The following is a 20,060-nucleotide window of genomic DNA, read 5'->3' on the forward strand; positions in this document are numbered from 1 at the left end:
ATCAACATGAAATTTAAAAATACAACAAAATCGTTAAAATTGGAACGGATAACCAAAACACTAATCTTCAGAATATTAAAGTAATTTTCAGATCTAAACAAAGTTCAAAAACCTTATCTGGATCAACATTAGGGTTACCCTAGTTCCATTAGCAAACACAATTCAATGTGGGAGAAGAAGCAAACGATGAAGAGATAGAAAATAGAAGTAAAAACATTGTGTTGGAGTTCGAATAGTATAAATATTGACGTTAAGCAATCAATTTTGTTCCTAAAATGATGGGATCTTCTTAATCAAATCACAAATTTCTGATGATTACATAGCTGATTTCTCGTGCTAAAAGTTAGAAACTTTTATCAAGTTCAATCTTTATGTCGTTGGAGAATGATTAAATTCAAGGAAAAATTGTGAGCAATAAGTCGAGGAGAGAAGAGAAGAAGTTAAAATGTAGAGTCTTTTATTTAAAAAAAAAAGCTAACTTATACTAATAACATTCCAAAGCAGACGAAATTAAAATAAAAGTTAATAATAGTAATTCATTATGATTTACTTCCAAGGAGTTAGCGCATAAATGTCATACTTATGTTGCTCTAAAGAAATTAAAACATAATTCAAAAACAATGAAGGATAAAAAAAATGAAAAGATCTTAATAGTTTAACAAAAGCTCCCCTTTTTTGTGTTGCCAATGTTCCACTCGAATATTTGCAGACTTTACCTGAAAATTTAATCAATATAGGTAGATTATTTACTACAAACAAATAAAATTATTCAAATTATTGTAAACATTTATATTTATAAAAATTCACCTCTTTATTCCAATCTGTTCGAAAAATAACCCAACACACAATCATGGTCTGCATCAACATACCCCCAACTAACCCCAACCATATTCCCTGGATTTTGTATATAAAAAACAATTTATAAATAGTTATTTATATAATTCCATTATATCACACTTGATACAAAAAACATTCTATATATTGTTATTTATATGATACTATAATATCACACTTGATTTAAATGTGTGATTTAATTAGACAATTAAGAATGTTACCTTAGCACCAAAGTCAAAATAGAAGGCAAACAAGACACCAAGTGGAACTCCAACCATATAATAGCATCCAATGTTTACATATGCAACAAATGACTGCCATCCACATCCAACCGCAACCCCTATTCATTTTCATTTTTATCTATCATCCATTAATATAAAGAAATATGACATATCATTTCTGATGCATTAATGTCTTAAGCAATATAAATTTATTTTAGTTAGAAGGTGCTTGTTACACATGGGACAACATTACTCGATGGGATGGAATTTGATCCAATCGACAAGTTCTTATTCTTATTCGTAAAGGCAAAATCCATAAAAAGTAACTATAATTTGTTTGTTTGTATGTTTTTTTTTAATTTCTTTTTTAAATTTAACTACTAAAACTTTTGTAGGTTAACCAACAAGAGTTTGTTTTTCTCTTTTCCAAAAAACCAATTGAGGTTTTTCTGATAATGAAGTAAAAAAATTAATCTAAATAATATTTTTTAGAAAAATGTTTGTTTTTATAAAACAAAATCTAAAGCATGTAAGTTTTAAATCATTAAAATAAATTGAGGTTAAAAAAATTTCCAGACACGTGGTTTTGTAGAATTTAAAATCTTATGTATTGATTATTCAAAACAAATTCTAAGCGGTTGAACCAAAAAAATAATGGTTAAACCGAAAGAAAAGAAAAAAAAAAGTAAGCCGTTGAGTGATTTTTAAAGAATTTGACATGTTTCTTTTGCAATACGTATACAAATAATCATTCGTGTCATTTGCACAAGAGATCATCAAATGTCAATTTCTTACCCCTTTTTAGTGAGGCAAAAAATTATAATTTTTATCTAGTTGTTTAGGTTAGTCACTATTACTATCAACCTATCAAATGTAGTATTCTTGTTGTATTCTAGTTTTTCTCATTTAATGTAAGAAATAGGAAACACTGAATTCTTGCCTGAAAGGACAGGTTGAATGCCTTCGAGGATGACTGATAATACAAGTAGAGGAGTAAGATCTGAGACAGCTTTAGCAACGATCTCTCCATCGGTTAAAATATAACTGATGTTATCTCTTGCAATAAAGAGAATGATACCACATATCAAAGCCACAATGAACGAGGTTGATGTCATCACTACAACCGAAAATGATGTCGTTTTAGGATGTCCTGCACCTAGCTCATTGCTAACTCTCACACTGTTATAAATATACATTTTTTGTCACTAAAAATATAAACAAACGAGTATTACCAATAACAAACTTTCAAGATACCTTATAACTTACAATGAAAAAGCATCCATAGTAAAGAGTTTTTTACAATGTTTTTAGAATAGTTGAACAAACAGCCAAAGCATCCAACGCTATTTCCGGATTAGGAAGCAAACCACCGATCAAAATCAATATCTGAAAATACCACGCCTGCAGACACAACATCAACGCCGACGACGTCGATAGCTTAAAGAACGACCAAAGACCAGAAAACGCCTCCACACTAAACCCACTCCACGTCTCCTTAGTTCGATTACTCTTGAGGATATACACAAACTGCGCCAACACAATCACCCACCATGAAAAACTTAAAACCAACGCGCCACCCAGTAGCCCCCAATCCAAGACGTACATCACAAAATAGGACAACGGAAGGTGAACCACCAAGGTCCCGGCGGCGATGTAGGCGCTCGGAAAGACGATGCTTTGGGATTGAAGGAACTTTTGGATTGGGAAGTTGGCTGCGTAGGCGAAGATCTGTGGAATGAGACCGAAGACGAACAGGGAGGCTGCGGAGGAGATTTCTTTTGATTGGCCGAGTAACATGAGAATGGATTTGGAGAAGATGGAGATGAACAAAAGAGGAATCCCTGTCAACATTAGAAGTATGGTGGATCTTTGAAGGTAAACACCCAGCATTCCGAATTGCTTAGCTCCGAATGCTTGACCACATAGAGTCTCCACTGCACTCCCCATCCCAAGCTACAAAAAAAAAAAAAAAAAAAAAAAAAAAAAAACGAAAAAGAAAATCATATACTCTATAGTCTACACTAAATAGGAGAACGTAGTAGATATTGATTACTAAAAGCAATTGTAATTTATACCATAACACCATAAACAAACACTTGTACACCATTGCTGCCGAGAGTGGCGGCTGCGAGCTGAAGGTTACCAAGGTGGCCGCAGAGGATTTGGGTGGAGATCGACGTCAAGGTGTTCAGCATATAAATTAAGACAGTGGGACCTGCTAGCCGGAATAAGCTAACAAGTTCAAGGGACAATGCCTTTTTGTATAGCCGGAAGGAGGTTAAACTGGTGTCCGATAGTAGATCCTCCAGCTCCGAGCTCACCACTTCCCCTGTCAGCTCCGGAACCACCTGCGACTTCCGGTGGTCGGAGAGAATGTGTTGGGTCAACTCATCATTTTGAGGCTTGTGGTTAGTCCTTGGATCCATTGGCTAAGGCTGAGCCCTTTTTAGATTAGATCTACTGATCGATGCTTATCCCTATCTTAGGGGCCCTTGATAACATTATCGCTACTGTTATATACTATCACAACATAGAACATCAATCATAAACCCTTTAAAAAATACTTTTCTGTATTAAATGGCTTGTTTTTAACATGTGTGTGAAGGTAAACACCACTACACACATGCGGTTTATTTTATTCATTCGGATTGTTTAAATATTCATTTCTAACATTTTATATGTTATAATATTAATACTTAAACTTTTATTTTATTTTTTATTAAAACCTTCTTTTATTGAATAAATAGTTTTTTTTATCCTTATTATATTTCACATGTTGATCTACTCATTTCGAAATATATAATTATAATTTATGTATTATTTTTAGTTAGCTATACCAGAAAATAGACTTAAAAATACCTTTAAATCAATAACAATAATAAATATATTACAATATTATGAAATTACAAATTCAATTAAAAATAATATTACAAATATGAATTAGTTGTAAATTTACAAAATGAACTAAACACCAAATCATAACATTTATAAAGGTGAATTTTTTAATGATCATTTCATCGTAAATATGAGAAAATCTTTAGTATAAAATGCCACGAATTAATGTATAGTCTTTAATCGGTGAGTTTTGATAGTATGGTTGTGTCCGAAATGTATAGTTTAAATATATTTTGTCGGTGGTTATTTCATTATTTATGATAATATAACTACAAAAGCAAACTCTTATGTAGACACATCTATGATTGTTTAAACTCAAATAAAGTAATTAAATGAATTGTCAAATCTTTTCTCCGTTTTGTATTATAAATTCAACTTCTTATCGTTGTAACCTAGATAAATTCTCTCATTATATTGAGCTTAAGTTCTTTACTTAGTTGGGCGTAGGTTAAGCTACGTTGGGAATAACGTCTCTATGTACATAAAACCTAATCTCGAGCTTTAGCCCCAATATAATGAAATTAACTCCTAGGATTTTGTATCATTCTCAGACCCCACCCTCAATAAACATAATAATAGCCTCCTTGCTTGTTCTTTATTACTTTTGTGGGATTTCAAGTGTTACTTGGAGAATAAGAAGCTCTTAGTGTGTGGTGTGATCTTTTCTGGCTAAAATTTTTGAAAGGTTTTTTAGGTTACTTCTAAAATATTTGCACAATGAAATTATCATTAAATCTAATTATGGGCACATGCAACCTAAAGATCTATTTTTTTTTTTACATATTATGACAACATACTATTGAAACTATCATAAACCCTAGCTATACTCAAAATTCTCAAGTGTTACAATCAGTTGCTATTTAGAAATCTAGCAACAAAATCTTGGTTGCCTTTAGTAGCTCCTACCCAAACCTTGTAAACTAGAAAACAATTTAGAGAGGAAGGAAAGAGGAGAAATTTTCCACCGAAGCTTCACAAGAGGATGGGTGGCAGAAAATCATACCTCTTGGAGTCTATTTATAGATGCTTGATATTTTGGATAAACCCTAATTTGAATATTAAATATTTGGATTTAATCAAATATCCCTATCAGCTACGGAGGCTTCCAGAACCCTTCTAGAAGAGCCTCAAAACCATACAAGGCTAGGAGGATTCTAGAATCCTTATTTAATCAACTATCAAGCACTTACTATTTAACCATTGCACCTTTAATTAATTCTAATTAACCTAAAATTAATTCCTAATTAATTATTATTAATTCTAAATTAATTTTAATCAATTTTTGATTAATTTTGTAGCATCTGGTTCTTGGTATGTATTCTGTTATTAAATCTTCATTTATTTTTGCATTTTTGGCCTTGGACTCGACGAGTCGAAGGACTGACTCGCTGAGTAGAAGCGGGATGAGGCGCGGGGATTAAGTTGCGGCTCGGCGAGTCGAGTCCCGGACTCGGCGAGTAGCCGCTGTTTGGGCAAAAACCCTAATCCAGGGTTTTGCACCCTATTTAAACGACCTTATGCAGCATCCTTTCCCCTTTTATGCTCCCAAACACTCCTCATAGCAAACCCTAGCCGTTTTTGTGAAGATCTAAGGCCTTGTGGGTGATTCTTGTGAGTTTCGATCTCAAGGAAGAAGGAAGAGCATAGAAGGATCAAGAGAGGACTGAAGGATTCGAGTTTGGTTCACCTTTTGCGGTCTTTGGAAGGTATAAAGTCTGAACCTTGCTCATTCTTTTGTTAGATCACTCTTTGGGGTGATTTAGGGCTTTTATAAGCCATTTTTGGTGGCCAACCATGTTTGCAAACATGGTTCGGGGTTTGGGCTTCTATATCATGTCATTTTATGAGCCACAAGTCAGATCTAGGTTGCTTTTTGCACCAAGGAAGGCCCCATGCAACAAAAGAACCATTTTAGAGCCTTTTAAGCTCTAATGTCCCATGCATGCACGTAAAGTTTATAACTTTACATGCTAGATTGAGTTTGGGGGCATGGATCTATCATTTGGTTAAGTGTTGTACATCAGAAATCGAAGTTCTTAGTAAGGAATATGATAGACTCGGCGAGTCCATTCCTGGACTCGGCGAGTCCAAGGGTTTTGGTCCCATATCAGTGAGGGTCATAAGGACCAATTGAGTGTGGAAGGGTTTTAGGAGTCCTGGGGAGTGACCCAACGTTTTGGACTAAGCAAAGTGTTATGGGAATTCATGGTACTCGGCGAGGGCATGAACAGACTCGGCGAGTCCAAGACAATCTTCATGGAACTCGGCGAGTTGTTCATCAACACGGCGAGTCAAGGATAGAACATGTTCATAGGATGAAGAGTAACTCGATGAGTTTTTCATACAACTCGGTGAATCAAAGTCAGGACATGAGTATCAGTTGATGATGAACTCGACGAGTTGTTCATACAACTCGGGGAGTCGGATGTGGATTCAGTCGGTGTTCATTTAGAAGGAAAACTCGTCGAGTCATCGCCTACCTCGACGAGTACAGACGGGTATGAGGTCTGATGGAAGGATAGGGACTCGGCGTGTCAGGTCAACTGGAAGTTGACTTTGACTTTGACTTTGACTTTGATTTGGTCAAGGAGTAAAATGGTCATTTTACCCTAAGGGTAGATGTCAGTTTCTGACTAAGTGTTTTGTGGGAATTTTAGCCGGTGGAGTTCCGGAGCAGCAGTGGCAGTAGTCAGAGGATTCTCGCACAGTTCAGCAGATACGAGGTGAGTTACCTTCCAGTAGGGGTGGGTCAAAGGCCACAATGCCGGCCCACCATTGAAGAAGTATTTAGAAGATAATTGTCTTTTTGATAATTTATCTTGGTCTGGTATGCGTTTGGTTATGAGTTATATCTGTATGATATGTTACATGATAGGGATAGTTTCCCTGATAGTGGTCCTAGGACCAAGGGGTAGGTCAGTACCCGGATATGTCTGAATGTGTGCTTTTATCTTGCTATCGTATGCTAGTGGTAGGGGGTGGAATAGTCCCCAGTTACCGGTTGAAAGATACCGATGACGGTTACCGGTTGAAAGATACCGATGGTATTGTATGGTATGTGGTATGATGGGGGAACTCACTAAGCTTTGTGCTTACGGTTTCAGTTTTTGGTTTCAGGTACCTCTTCATCCAAGGGGAAGGAGCCGGCGGTGTAACATGGCATCACACACACTTACATATGATTTCCGCACGATGTTTTCTGGGATTGTACTCTGATATGACATTTGTTCATGGTTGTGGGTTTCAAACATGATACTTGGTTTTTAGATGACGTGTTTATACAATATTTCCTAATGAATGTTTTACGAATTAATTAGTCAAAAATGAAATTTGTGGGCTTGAATTTTGGGATGTTAGAAGTTGGTATCAGAGCCCTGGTTTGAGGGATTCAGATACGCCCTCGGGGGTGTCTGGACTTAAACTGAGGGGCTAAAAGATTTTTTTCAATAAAATGGTTTTCTAAAAATCTAAGCGAAAGGATTTTACGAAAGACAAGGTGTGTGATGCGTGCAACCGGCCGGGATCAAGTAAGTTTTCCCCAAGATACCCATACATGTTATGTTATGCTATATGGCTTGATTCAGAAGTGCATGCTAGAATAGGACTAAGGATCTTGGAAGATGCCTTGTGTGCCTGATATATGATTCTGATAATCGCATGCTAGTTAGGGCTAAGGATCTAGGAGGATGCCTTATATGCCTATTGTATGAGCTATATGCTAGGGCTGTTTAGTCAGCAGTAGGATGGCATGTGTAGGTTATGCCTGATTTGGTTACTCGATGCACGAATGCTGCTTGCTTTGTGTTATGGGGGTTCTGGCTATTTCCAACTAACTAAGGAGCGGATATGTAACAGTACCTGCAAGTTAGTTAGGGGGAAATGGTAGGGGGCTCCTGTGCAGCTGATGGCGGATAGTAGGTCGGAGAGTGCCCTGGGGAAGCCTAGGATGAGGTTAGTGGAAAGGGGTATCGGTAAAGGGACCTGGTGAAGTTGAAGCAATCCTTGAGGAAAGCACGGGTAAATGTGGAAGGTAGTATGGGCCCGTACTACTGAAAGCAAAGGACCCGTACTCGAATCAAGGAGGGCGTAGACAAAATCGGGAACCTTGGGAAGTATGTTAGATCTCTCGAGTATATGAATGATCCTGACCTTTATGCATGTACTTTTAGTATGGTGACCACACGTCTTAGAGTAGGAGGTTCCGGATCAGGATCAGGATCGGGCTCGGGTTCGGGATCCGAGCAGGTTGATGACGGGCTACGCGAGTTCATCGCGTCTGAGATCACGAGGGGCATCCTTGAGTCGACCCCTATCATCTTCGGGTCGATCAAGGAGGGGATTGTTGAGCTAATGGAGGATCGTCTCCAATCATTCAGGAGTGATATGGCATCTAGCCAGATTGGTACGCGCACACTGTCCTTTAAGGACTTTCGTGGGAGTGGTGTTCCTGATTTCCATGGGGTGAAAGACCCCATTGCTGTTAGGACATGGATCGCAGACATTGAGTCTGCGCAGCTGATGAACTTCTGCCCAAAGGGGTCGAAGGTGAGATATGCAGCAAGATGCTTGCGAGACAGGGCTAGGGATTGGTGGGAGTCTGTTGGCGACTGTAACGCCCGGGTTTCAGGGCTAAGCATTTTTGTCAATGTAATAGTCTAGGTCAACTCTTGTAACTCTTTTTGAAGTAATAAAGATGAAATATTTGAGTATTATGTGAATTATGTGTGTTTATGTGTTTATTATTTAATTATAAGTGTATAATTAATAAATAATAAAAATAAGCGTCAAAATTAAAGTGTGAGATAAGCCCTATATCTCTACATAAAGTTGTAGACTATGTCTCAAGGTTTCCGTACATATAAAGAACGCCGAAATCCGAGTTATAACGAAGAAGTTATGGCCCGTCGAAGTTTTACGGCAAAACCGGCACGGCACCGGGAAGCGTAAATAGTGAATTTACAATAGAGTGAGATTTAGCCTTAGCAATCTAAACAAAAGTTGTAGAATATGTTGAACTAAGAACTTCGGTAAAAAGAACGCCCAAATCTGACTTCGTATGAGGAAGTTATGATTTTTCTAAGATTCGGCTTAGCAGTGCACGACCCGAAACTCGAATTTTAGTTCGAGTGGTTTTTGGCTTACGCGACCTAAATGAGAGTTGAAGATCTCATTAATAGGAACTCAACGGCAAAAAGATGGACGAAAACGGAGTTCGTATGAAGGAGTTACGAATTCTTCGCGGTCATTTAACAGTCTAAAGGCCTCCTACTGTTAAACTTGAGATCGGTCGAGAATTAGCCGACGGAGTCTAAATGAAAGTTGTAGATCTTAATTTTACCTACGCGTGGATATAAAGAACTTCGAAAACGGAGCTCGTATGCGAGAGTTATGATTTTTCTAAGTTCGAAGGCTGACACGCGATAGGGGGTGACGTGGCACCACCAGAATTGGACACGTGGCACCACCAGAAGGCCACCACATGGACCAAATCGGCGAGTAGGTCCCCCCTACTCGGCGAGTAGACCAGTCAGCACCCCTATAAATAGAGGTGTCGGGCATTCACTTCTCTTCACACCTCTCCAACATTCTTTCTCTCTCTACACTCTCTCTCTAAGCCTCCTTAAGCCCCCTAAAGCCTAGGTAAACCCCCTAGCACCCGAAGGAAGCCCCGAGGCTCCCGGAGTTTCGAGAAAAGAGCCTTTCGGCTCGGGAACGCTGCTCCAGCGAAGCCCGGTTTTCGAGAAAACCCGCTGTTTTATCGAAGGAATATCATTTTGAGAGTATCGAAGCGCCGTTCGAGTGCTGAGTCACCACCTTTCAGGTGAGTGCATAGTTACTTTCAACTTACACATAGATATGAAGTATTTTATAGATTACGTGCTATGTGTGCATATTATCTGATTACTTGCTATCTATGCTGGATGAACGTTGTTATACATGTTTTCAATGATTTAAATTGTATATGTATTTTATATCTACGAAAATGTTGGGGTAAAACATGGGTAGATGTAATAGGTGATGCGTGATAAAATGATGAGAGGCCTCGATGTTGATGTTGTTGTTTCTGTCATCTAGCGGAGTATGGATGACGACCACGGACTCTTCTAGACAGTCCAGTGGAACACTAGCAGGCTCGCAACCTGTAGGTGTTTGTGAACGATGTGTTCACCGGTGTACTCCATCCCCCACATGGTTGCCTTTAGGACATTTATTGCTGAGGAATCCCCTTAGTAGTAGTGTCCGTCCCGATAATGATCCTTAGGCTAGGTCCCTTATGATAGGTGTTTAGGGACGTAAAGTGAGGATAACGGGAACGGGTAATCGGGTTATTGTTGATCGATGAAATTAATAAACTTATTTATTGTGGGTTGAAAACCCTATGTGCTCACCAGGCTCCCAAGCCTGACCCACTCAGTTTTATGTATTACAGGTAGTGGCGCATGAGCATAGATGTGATGTTTTGGACGAGGGATTACGGATATAGGCCTGTAGATATGAAATAATGTAGTAAGGCTTATATTGTATTGTTTATGCTTTTGATCTGTACGAACATGACATCCCAAGTCTTTTAATGAAATACATTTCTATGGAAATGTTTTTGATAAATCTTTATCATATTTTTGTTTTGGGACAAATTCCGCAACACTTTCATTTAAAATGTAACTCTGATTTTTAAACAAAGCATAAACAAACCGGTCTTTTCTGGCCGTGATTTTGGGGATGTCACAGCGACTCATTGGGGGCCTCGGCTGTTGAGGCTATAACTTGGTCAGATTTTGTGACCAGATTCAGGGCTGAGTTTGCGCCAGTTGTGGAGCTTCAGCGGCTGGCCAGGGAGTTTTTGGATATGAGGCAGACTACAGAGACTGTGGCGGAGATCACCGCCAAGTTCCGGGAGAGGGCATTCCTGGTGCCCCAGTACGCGGGTGATGAGGATATGAGGAGGACCCGCTACCATGACATGCTACGAGCTGACATTCGGGAGCATGTTAGTTTTTTGGCTTGCCCTACCTTGGATTCCATGATTGCCAGGGCTAAGGAGAGGGAGATTGATCTGGAGCACATCCAGAAGAGGAAGGCAGTGGAGGGGCTGACGACTGGGGCTTCGGGGAAGAAGCCCAGGGGATCTGATGGTAGACCGAAAAGCCAGGCAGGACGGGACCGCTGTGGGAAATGCGGTCGGTCACACGAGGGAGCTTGTCACACTGGGCCGGGTTCGAGCTGCTATAAGTGTGGCAAGGTGGAGCATTTTGGCAGGGATTGTACTGCCCCCGCCCTTGCGGCACAGATGACAGATCCGATTTGCTTCCATTGCAATCAGAGGGGCCACAAAAGGGCCAATTGCCCGAGATTGACAGCATCGTCAGCAGCAGTGCCAGCGGCAGCGCCGGTCTCAACGAAGGCGCGGGTTACAAATGGTCGGAAGGTCAAGACAGAGGTTCCAGTGGTGCGGAGCCGAGCATTTCTGCTGACATCCGAGGAGGCACGCGCTGCACCCGATGTGGTGACGGGTATGATTCTTTCCCTCTGATCTTCTTTTGTAGTGATTGTGTTATTGATATGTGTTCTGTTTAGGATCGTTCCATGTGAACGACATCCAAGTTCTGGTGTTGTTTGACTCAGGCGCTACCCGATCATTTGTGTTTCTTTCTCTTAGTAAGAGATTTTCCGAGTCTTCGGGCATGTTGGATTGCCCTCTAGAGGTAGAGATTGCAGACGACCGTTCGGTGCGGGCATCGACGGTATTTTGAGATTGTGTGCTAAGGTTATTTAAGGAGCGCTACTTGGTAGACTTGGTTCCCATTCCATTGCGTGGGAATAAGGTGATTATAGGCATGGATTGGCTCAGCCCTAATGGGGCAGTGATCGACTACGCGCAACAGTTGGTGCGGGTCAGGACCCCAATTGGGGGAGAGCTGGTGATTCAGGGTGAGAGGCCACAGTGAGGACCAACTTTATGTTCAGCAGCGAGAGTTAGGCGCTACCTCCAGCGGGGTTGCGCAGGTTATGTCGCGTATGTTATGGATACCCGGGAAATGGGTAGGGCGACGGTGGACGATGTACCTGTGGTACGAGAGTTTGCGGATGTATTCCCCGAGGAGTTGTCGGGGATACCTCCGGAACGACAGGTGGAATTCAGGATGAATGTGGTTCCTGGTGCGGCTCCGATAGCCAAGGCGCCATATCGGTTGGCTCCTCCTGAGATGCAGGAGTTGTCTACACAGCTGCAGGAGCTGTTAGACAAGGGTTTTACTAGACCCGGCAACTCACCCTGGGGAGCCCCGATTCTGTTTGTGAGGAAGAAGGACGGGTCGCATCGGATGTGTATAGATTATCGGGAGCTTAACAAGGTAACGGTGAAGAACCGCTACCCATTCCCGAGGATTGATAACCTCTTTGACCAGCTTCAGGGAGCATCTTGGTTCTCCAAGATTGATTTGCGTTTAGGGTATCATCAGATGAGGGTCAGAGAGGAGGATGTACAAAAGACTGCGTTTCGATGCGTTATGTCCATTATGAGTTTGTGATGATGCCTTTCGGGCTCACCAATGCTCCTGCCGCGTTCATGGATCTCATGAACCTCGTGTGTAGACCGATGTTGGATCGGTCTGTGATAGTATTTATTGATGACATCTTGGTTTATTCCAAGACGCGGGAGCAGCATGAGGAGCATCTACGGGAGGTTCTGGAGACTTTGAGGAGGGAGAAATTGTATGCTAAGTTCCCAAAGTGTGAGTTCTGGTTGCGCGAGGTGCAGTTTCTTGGGCACCTTGTCAACCAGAACGGAATTTCGGTAGATCCGGCCAAGGTAGAGGCCGTGATGAATTTGGAGGTTCCAAGGTCTCCATCTAAGATTTGGATCTTTCTAGATTTGGCAGGCTACTATCGGAGATTCATTCAAGACTTCTCCAAGATAGCAGTTCCGCTCACCCGACTGACTAAGAAGTCGGTGGTGTATCACTGGGGGCCTGAGCAGCAGGCAGCATTTGAGACGCTGACACAGAGATTGTGCGAGGCGCCAATCTTACCCCTGCCAGAGGGCATGGATGATTTTGTTGTGTACTGCGATGCATCTATCGCAGGTTTAGGAGCGGTATTGATGTAGAGAGGGCATGTCATCGCCTACGCGTCGAGGCAACTGAAGCCTCACGAGGCGAACTACCCGACGCATGATTTGGAGCTAGGGGCTGTTGTGTTCACCGTCAAGATTTGGCGTCATTGCCTCTATGGGGTTCGTTGTATGATTTATACGGTCCACAAGAGTTTGAGGTATCTCATGGACCATCCAAATCTAAATATGAGGTAGCGTCGGTGGCTTGATGTGGTGAAGGATTATGATTGTGAGATCCTCTACCATCTGGGGAAGGCCATTGTCGTGGCCGATGCGCTTAGCCGCAAGGCAGCGCCGATCAGGGATATCTGTCTAAGGATGACAGTGATGACTCCGCTTCTGGAGCGGATCTAGGAGGCTCAGCAGGATGCCATGAAGGAGGAACATCGGAAGAGTGAGCGGATTGTGGGGCAGGTTTCCTCTTTCGACTATGATAGCCGGGGCTTATTGACTCTTCACCGTAGGGTGTGGGTCCCTTATCATGGAGGAGTGTGCCAGGTCCTGATGGAGGAGGCGCACAAATCTCGATTCTCCATTCATCCCGGGGCGACGAAGATGTATAGGGATCTTCATCTGGACTATTGGTGGCCCTACATGAAGCGGGATGTGGCATGGTACGTGGAGCGGTGCTTGACCTGCAGGAAGGTCAAGGCTGAGCATCAGAGACCACACGGCAAGATGCAGCCGTTGGATATCCCGCTGTGGAAATAGGAGGATATTACGATGGATTTTATCACGAAACTTCCCAGGACCACACGGGGGATGGATTCGATATGGGTCATCGTGGATCGATTGACCAAGAGCGCCCACTTTATTCCGATTCAGGAGAGCATCTCGGCCTAGAAATTGGGTGATATATATATCAGGGAGGTGGTGGCGCGACACGGAGTGCCAGTTTCGGTGATTTTGGACAGAGACGTGCGGTTTACTTCCAGGTTTTAGAAGAGGTTTTATAACGAGCTGGGTACTCGTCTTCATTTTAGCACCGCTTTTCACCCGCAGACGGATGGCCAGAGCGAGCGGACCATCCAGACTCTGGAGGATATGCTGCGGGCATGCGTTTTAGATTTCGGAGGTAGTTGGGATACCGACTTCCTGTTGGCGGAGTTATGGTATAATAACAACTATCATGCGAGTATCGACCGTCCTCCTTTCGAGATGTTATATGGGAGGAGGTACAGGAACCCGATATGTTGGGGCGAGGTTGGCCAAAGAGTCATGGGGAGCACCGAAGTAGTGCTCAAGACGACAGAGAAGATTCAGCAGGTCCGGAGCAGGCTTCTAACTACTCATAGTCTGCAGAAAAGTTACGCCGATAAGTGTCGATCAGACCTGGAAGTCTAGGTCGGGGATATGATTCTCCTGAAAGTGTCGCTATGGAAGGGCGTCATCCGATTCAGGAAGCGGGGCAAGTTGGGCCCAAGGTATATCGGACCGTTCAGGGTTGTAGCCCGGGTGGGCAAGGTGGCGTACCGGCTGGATCTACCAGCCGAACTCAGTTAGATCCACAGCACCTTCCGCGTCTCTCAATTGCGGAAGTGCCTAGTGGACGATACGGCGGTGGTACCTTGGAGGACATTCAGGTTGATGGCAGCCTGAATTACATCGAGCGGCCTGTGGCAATCCTTGACCGAAAGTCAAAGGATCTGAGGAACAAAAGAGTAGAACTCGTGAAGGTGCAGTGCCAGCACCGGAAGGGGTCGGTATGGACATGGGAGCCGGTGAGTAAGATGATGGAGCACTCCCCTGAGCTGTTTCAGGATCGAGCGGCAGACTTCGAGGACGAAGTCTAAAATAAGTGGGGGAGATTTGTAGCACCTGGTTCTTGGTATATATTATGTTATTAAATCTTCATTTATTTTTGCATTTTTGACCTTGGACTCGGCAAGTCGAAGGACTGACTCGCTGAGTAGAAGCAGGATGAGGCATGGGGATTAAGTTGCGGACTCGGCGAGTCGAGTCCCGGACTCGGCGAGTGGCCGCTATTTGGGCAAAAACCCTAATCCAGGGGTTTTCACCCTATTTAAACGATCTTATGCAGCCTCCTTTCCCTCTTTATGCTCCTAAACACTCCTCAGAGCAAACTTTAGTCGTTTTTCTGAAGATCTAAGGCCTTTTGAGTGATTCTTGTGAGTTTTGATCTCAAGGAAGAAGGAAGAGCATAGAAGGATCAAGAGGGGACTAAAGGATTCGAGTTTGGTTCACCTTTTGCGGTCTTTGGAAGGTATAAAGTGTGAACCTTGCTCATTCTTTTGTTAGATCCCTCTTTGGGGTGATTTAGGGCTTTTATAATCCATTTTTGGTGGCCAACCATGTTTGCAAACATGGTTCGGGGTTTGAGCTTCTGTATCATGTCATTTTATGAGCCACAAGTCAGATCTAGGTTGCTTTTTGCACCAAGGAAGGCCCCATGCAACAAAAGAACCATTTTAGAGCCTTTTAAGCTCTAATGTCCCATGCATGCACGTAAAGTTTGTAAGTTTACGTGCTAGATCGAGTTTGGGGGCCTGGATCTATCATTTGGTTAGGTGTTGTACATCAGAAATCGAAGTTCTTAGTAAGGAATGTGATAGACTCGGCGAGTCCATTCCTGGACTCGGCGATTCCAAGGGTTTTGGTCCCATATCAGTGAGGGTCATAAGGACTAGTTGAGTGTGGAAGGGTTTTAGGAGTCTCGGGGAGTGACCCAATGTTCTGGACTAAGCAAAGTGTTATGGGAATTCATGGTACTCGGCGAGTGCATGAATGGACTCGGCGAGTTGTTCATCAATTCGGCGAGTCGAGGACAGAACGTGTTCATAGGATGAAGAGTAACTCGACGAGTTATTCATAAAACTCGGCGAGTCAAGTCAGGACATGAGTATCAGTTGATGATGAACTCGACGAGTTGTTCATACAACTCGGCGAGTCGGATGTGGATTCAGTCGGTGTTCATTTAGAAGCAAAACTCGTCGAGTCATCGCCTAACTCGACGAGTAGAGATGGGTATGAGGTCTGATGGAAGGATAGGGACTTGGCGAGTTGACGAGTCAACTCGGCGAGTCAGGTCAACTGGAAGTTGACTTTGACTTTGATTTGGTCAAGGGGTAAAATGGTCATTTTACCCTAAGGGTAGATGTCGGTTTCTGACTAAGTGTTTTGTGGGAATTTTAGCCGGTGGATTTCCGGAGCAGCAATGGCAGCAGTCAGAGGATTCCCGCACAGTTCAGCAGATACGAGGTGAGTTACCTTCCGGTAGGGGTGGGTCTAAGGCCACAATGTCGGCCCACCATTGAGGAGTATTTAGAAGATAATTGTCTTTGTGATAATTTATCTTGGTCTGGTATGCGTTTGGTTATGAGTTATATCTGTATGATATGTTACATGATACGGATAGTTTCCCTGATAGTGGTCGTTAGGACCAAGGCTAGGTCAGTACCCGGATATGTCTGAATGTGTGCTATTGTCTTGCTATCATATGCTAGTGGTAGGGGGTGGAATAGTCCCCAGTTACCGGTTGAAAGATACCGATGACGGTTACCGGTTGAAAGATACCGATGACGATTACCAGTTGAAAGATACCAATGATGATTACCGGTTAAAAGATATCGATGATGATTACCGGTTGAAAGATACCGATGGTATTTTATGGTATGTGGTATGAATGGGGAACTCACTAAGCTTTGTGTTTACGGTTTCAGTTTTTGGTTTCAGGTACCTCTTCATCCAAGGGGAAGGAGCCGGCGGCATAGCATGGCATCACACACACTTACATATGATTTCCGCACGGTGTTTTCTGGGATTGTACTCTGATATGACATTTGTTCATGGTTGTGGGTTTCAAACATGATACTTGGTTTTGAGATGACGTGTTTATACAATATTTCCTAATGAATGTTTTACGAATTAATTAATCAAAAATGAAATTTTTGGTCTTGAATTTTGGGATGTTACAAATTTATTAATAATAAAATAAATTAATAAATTATTTCCTCTCTCTTTCTAAATCATTTGTAGCTATTTTTGGATATGAAGGAAACCTAAACTAGACTTTGCTTTTAATCATAAGAATATACCAATTTAGTTAAGACGTTAGATACCTTATATTAGAAAATGAGACATTAGTTGTCAAGACTGAGAATAAAATTGATGCTACTTGCCAAGTTCTGATGACCCTTGTTAGGAAGTAATACAGATAACACACGAAATCAAAAGCACATAAAGGCATAGTATTTACATGGTTAGGTTATGTTTACCTACGTCTACAGGCAGGAGGGGAGTATTATTTATTTATGAGCTCTCAAACAGAGATTACATTCGACCTACTCACTAAGGATATAAAGGTCACACCAAATGACTTAACATGCATCCCTATTTATACTGACTTAATCAGACCTAAAAACCCTAATTAACCAAGCCAATTTACACACAAGCTCGATCAGGAGATAGGGAGGATCCAACAGAAGTACGAAAAACTGATTGTTCATAGAATAAGATCGGTTCTATTTAGGATAGGTCGTGCTCATGAATGGTGTCAACCAATCACAATCCACCATGCAATAACTTATGGATCATTCATCCTTGATTTATATTTCACGAGCATGAGCAACACACACGATGGAGCATCATGATCCATAGTGGCTAAAAATGATGCAAGAGTGGCACATCAAGATTACCAAGGCTTATCAACCATAATTGTGTCACATCAAGCAATAATCCTTGAGTATCTTCAACATCTGAGAAACCTTGAACAATATTAAGCATCAAAGAGGACTTCATAGCATACGTGGCTCATCAAGGGCTACCATGGCTCATAGAGGACTTCATATCATATGTGGCTCATCAAGGCATATCATGGCTCATTAAGAACACGTATGGAACACCAAGAACATGTGTAACATATCATGATGCATAAGTGGTGCATCATTATCATTAGTGGTGCATTCATGCTTCAACAACACATCAATACTTCAGAGTACTCTATGACATTCTTGAGTGATGCACCTTATACCAAGGTGGCGCACCTAGTGCGTAAGGTGGCACATCTTCCGTAATCATAACGCATCTAGCTTTATGGTGGCGCATTATCCTTTAAAAGTGGCACATGTCCTTCTCTTGTGGCACACTTTGCTACCCAATGGCACACCATAAATTTCCATGGCCTCGAAATCCTTCAACTCACCAAGGAAATTCACCGGCTGCTCTTCAACTCCACCATCCCCAACAATCAACAACTGGCAAATGCCCTCAAAGCTCAATTTCAAGAAATTTTTGCAAAATTTGATGGCCTTCGAAAATGGCTTGAGGAGTCTCCGGGTCTGAACTCCTCAAGAGGGGGAAGTGAAGAAGAATTCCATCACTCCAATCACTCCATCTCACAACATCAAAGTCCCCCCATCATCACAGAAAAAATTCCTACACCGCAACCTTCACCACAACCATCTCATCATACTCCACCTCATAACACTCCACCACAAGAGGAGATCACTCCTGAGAAACCAGAGACTCCCCCTCACTTCAAAAATCTTGCGGAGCACATGTCCTGTCCAAGCTCAAATGAATCTCCTGCCACCACCCAAAGAAAAAAAGATTGGAAGGCAGTTAAAGTTGCGGAGCTCATATGGAGAGAATGCGGTTTTGATACTATCATGGATGAATCCTTGATAAACTCTTAGATCAATCCCCACCACTGACTACTGGATGACGATTACAAACCTCACCTCACCTATGCTGAACCCCCTTTGGATGGCTACTGGGATGTTCCTATCTCTCCAAATGCAAGATACTTCACAGTATTTGAGCAAATCGACCGCAGCCTTCCAGACCTCAAAAGTTTGTCAATGGAATTTGAGAGACTTAGTCTGTTTTATGCTAAGCATGCCTCTCCCATTGAGAATATATGGTCTAACGATAGACCATCCGCAGTCAAGAACTACAAGATTCGGAAGTTCAAGAAGACTGACTTCATCCAGTACACTCTCACTTGAAGGGAACACGACTATGTCCGCACCCAAGCTGACTTCCCTTGTATGAATCCAGAAGAAGTCTTTCTCATTGCAAAGGTGTTCCAGAACAAGTTGGAGAATCACCCGGAGATGGATATTGCGCTCGAAAGGGCTAATACCTTTTTGAAGGAAACAGTCTGTGATTTTGCTAAAATCAACACAGACATCTACCCCACCATTGCCAAGAAATTTGATCTGCCACCACTCGACCCTGCACCAATGCCTTCCGAAGGCTATGAAGAAAGATCCTTAGGTGCAACCAACTTCCCTGAACTCGGATTCATCTTCAAAAGGAAGATCGATAATGTCAAATACTTCATTCCTATGACTGTCATGCATCGCCTCACTAGGAAGCAACTTGATATCTGCCGAGCCGCAGTTGAAAAATCAAAGCACACTACTATAGAAGTCAAGTTCGAGATTTTAAGGAGAATCATTTGGTTGGAAAACATCAGGAAGTTCTGGTGGATTATGATCAACTTTCTTAAACTTGATAGCTGATCAAAAAGTTAAAGAGGTCACGTAGGGGGAAATTATTGAATCATAAAAAGTGACCCTCTTGAACTTCAGCTACCGCTGCCGACAAGCACCCGCAGTCAAGCACCTTCATCAGCAACGACATCCGGACTGCAGTCCTTTACTGGATTGCTTTACTTGTCTTTTATTGTAATAATCTCTATTGTCCAGTATGCCTTGCATGGCTACTCTTAGAGATGTAATCTAGTGTACTTCGCGAGTCTCTATAAATAGAGCTTAGTCTCTTGTATTCTTAACAACGTGTCTATTATTCTGAATACACATCTCTGAAGATATCTTTTCTATATCACTTACTCATACTTCTTACTCTCACATAACCGATTACAATCTCTCTTTGGAGCAAGTCTTGAATGCATTCCTCGTTATGAATCAACTTATGTGTATACTTTATATAACAACTGTTGTCATTTCCATTTCTTTACTTTTCCGCAACTAACTCTCTAACATCTAACTCTAAATATTATTTTTGAGCTTTTA

General features: G+C 42.0%; 1 pseudogene; it reads right to left on the reverse strand.

Moving 5' to 3' along the window:
• Nucleotides 1-510: 510 nt before the first annotated feature.
• On the reverse strand, nucleotides 511-3,595 carry LOC111907850 (protein DETOXIFICATION 40-like; annotated as a pseudogene).
• Between the last annotated feature and the right edge of the window lie 16,465 nt (nucleotides 3,596-20,060).

This window comes from Lactuca sativa, chromosome 4 (genome assembly GCF_002870075.4).
Source record: "Lactuca sativa cultivar Salinas chromosome 4, Lsat_Salinas_v11, whole genome shotgun sequence".
In the NCBI taxonomy this organism is placed as follows: domain Eukaryota; kingdom Viridiplantae; phylum Streptophyta; class Magnoliopsida; order Asterales; family Asteraceae; genus Lactuca; species Lactuca sativa.